The following is a 3,003-nucleotide window of genomic DNA, read 5'->3' as shown; positions in this document are numbered from 1 at the left end:
CATGATGTGTGTGTGTGTGTGTGTGTGTGTGTGTGTGTGTGTGTGTGTGCACGTACACGCACGCGTCTACATATAAGATAAGATAGCACTTTATTAATCCCCTTGAGGAAATTCTGGAAATTCATTCAATTTGGCTCTAACATGAGATCTCAAACCATTTTCTATTGTTATTGTTATTGAATTTTCAATTGTTACATTTTTTCTAATGTTATTATTGCTACTTTTATTATCACTTTTTTTTTCCTTTGGCAACAGATACTGAAGTATTGGTAACACTTTACAATAAGGGTCACTAAGTTAAGGGTTAGTTAATGCTTAATAAGCATTAACTAACCCTTAATTAACAGTTAACTAATGTGTCTGGTAATCATTTACTAATGGTGTTCATAACTAAGGTATTAATTTATACATTATCTAATAGTCATCTTTATAAACTATTAAATAATGTATAAATTAATACCTTAGTTAACATGAACACCATTAGTAAATTACACATTACTTAACTGTTACTTAAGGGTTAGTTAATTCTTATTAAGCATTAAATAACCCTTAACTTAGTGACCCTTATTGTAAAGTGTTACCGAAGTATTTAATGCCAATAAAGCTCATTTGAATTAAATTAAATTAAATTGAACAGAACAGAACTGAATTGAGTGCATAAAGAATTACCTGGCACTTATTGCAAATATGGTGTAGCCTATGTCTATGTAGATTTCCATACTCTGTGTGTGTGTGCGTGTGTGTGTGTGTGTGCGTGTGTGTGTGTGTGTGCGTGTGTGTGTGTGTGTGTGTGTGTGTGTGTGCGTGTTCAGCAAAGTCAGTTCAAGCATATACATTTTGACCAGCTACTTAAACCTGTTAAACTTTTATTTTTGTGACAGAGAGAGAAAATCCACTCAGATCAGAAATACTGACTGAACAGTTTAACATCTGAAGAACACACACACACACACACACACACACACACACACACACACACACACACACACACACACAGACAAGGCAACACCCTCTCTCATTACAGACTCCGGCACTAACACACTTTCCTGCTTTTATATCGAATAAAAAGCTCCACCTGCCCTCGTCTTCCTGTCTGGACTCGTTGGCTCATGCTGCCCCCTGCTGGAGAGACGCTGCAGCATCACGGGGCCCCGGGGCCTCAGGTTGGGTCCCAGAGGTCAGGAGTCCAAATCCCAAAGCTGGATGAGAGGGATATTGTGTCTGTGAGTCCTTTTCAGCCACATCATCGCCTTCTTAGGACATCTGGGGCCTGCTGGCTGTCCCAAGAAACACGGTGAAGCAGCGTTTTGTTATCATGCAACACAGACCTGGAATAACCTCCCAGATATGAGACAAGCCCCGACTCTGACAACTTTTAAGTCAAAGCTTAAAACTTTCCTATTTTACACTGCCTACTCTACCCTGTAATGGCTAAAAACTTCTCTTTTCAGCTTAGTTTTTAAATAGCCTTCATTTGAACTGTTTCTGTTCAGGATCCCAACAGAGCTGACACGGGCAAGTACCAATTTTCATTGGTCTTGTCCAGGTAAAGCTTACTCGCGCATGAGTGAACACTATATGTGGGGGGGAAAGAGTTTTACCCTGTATGATTCTCATCCATCTGTGGATGGTGAGGTTTTTGGGAGTGAGATCTGATGTAAATATCAGATCAAGAGTAGAATCAGGAAGGACAGGGGGACAAGAAAATTACAGAAAAACACGTAGGTTCACTCACAATGTGCATCTAAAAGTGGGAGTATATGTTGTGTTCTTTTATCTTTCTGTTTCACTTGATTTGAACTGCACTAGTTTACTTTTTAAGTCTTTTATCTTTTGTATCTCTTGTCTGTACACTGCAAAAAAATATGAAGGCAGTTCAACTTAAAAACAGAAGTTTCCTTGCTGCCTTAGCATTGTGAGTTGACTGAAGCAGTGCTGAATAGTTAGGTCAAAGGTCATTAGTTAGTTGTTCTAATGTAGAAAAGCTAACTGAGTGAACTTAAGACAGTAAGTTCAATCAACAAATGTCTAGTCATGCTGATTCATGTTTCCAAGCTGAATGCATTAATTGATTAACTGAAATCCAGTGTTATTTATTTTTTCACAAGGTTTGTTAAGTTCGAGTTCCTCTTGAATCACATGATTAATACACAGTTCAGCATATAGTCTGCAGCTGCAATACTCTTACTTATAGTGGATTGTACTTGCCATGTGCATCAGAGAGAAACTTACTTTACTGTGAATTCCCAGGTACATAGATAAGATAGATAGTAGATTTTATCATGGTTTTTTATTATTTTTTAAAAATCAGAAATTGACCTATTATTCACCAAACATACATAGGCTACATAACAAGTCTCTATCCTGTAACTTCATTCAAACCAGAAGAAGGAAGAGTTTCTGGAGAGTTAAACCGAATGCAATGCATGCTGGGAAGTCTGCTAATAAACTAACAGTGTTGAGTTTAGTGAATGCTTTATAAGCTGTTCTTTCAACTCTTTCAACAATTTTAAGTCATGAAGCTCATAATTAGCACTTTTAAGTTGAAATTGACAAACACATCTATATACATTGTGTTAATGGATAAAGATGAGTTGATTTCACTAAATTGCACTATGAGTTTTTACAGTGTACTTTTGCATTTTTACCTTTACTGTATTTGTATCACTCTGTAAAGCACTTTGAATTGCCCCAGTGTATGAGATGTGCTATACAAATAAAGCTGCCTTGCCTTGCCTTGCCACAAACAGTGGATAAGCGGCGGAGAGGCAGCTGTCTGTCTGAGGAGAAGCTTCAAGTCGAGGAATCTGACCGCGGCGGGTTAGAACCGATTCAAACCGGCGCTCCCGGTCGAGTGGAGACACTCTCCTCCGCCGTGAAGCTGTCCGCCTCCTGCCCACGATCAGTCTGACCTCGGATCAGGACGGAAGCATCTTTGTAAAGTTGTTCTCCCTCGTTATTCTCCATGTCACTATAGACCTGAGTCAGAATCAGTCGGTGCGT

The sequence above is a fragment of the Centroberyx affinis genome, unplaced genomic scaffold (assembly GCF_046629955.1).
Source record: "Centroberyx affinis isolate AG114_WGS23_722 - 3 ecotype Tasmania unplaced genomic scaffold, CSIRO-AGI_Caff_v1 ptg004610l_1, whole genome shotgun sequence".
NCBI lineage: Eukaryota > Metazoa > Chordata > Actinopteri > Beryciformes > Berycidae > Centroberyx > Centroberyx affinis.
This window is presented reverse-complemented; position numbering follows the sequence as displayed.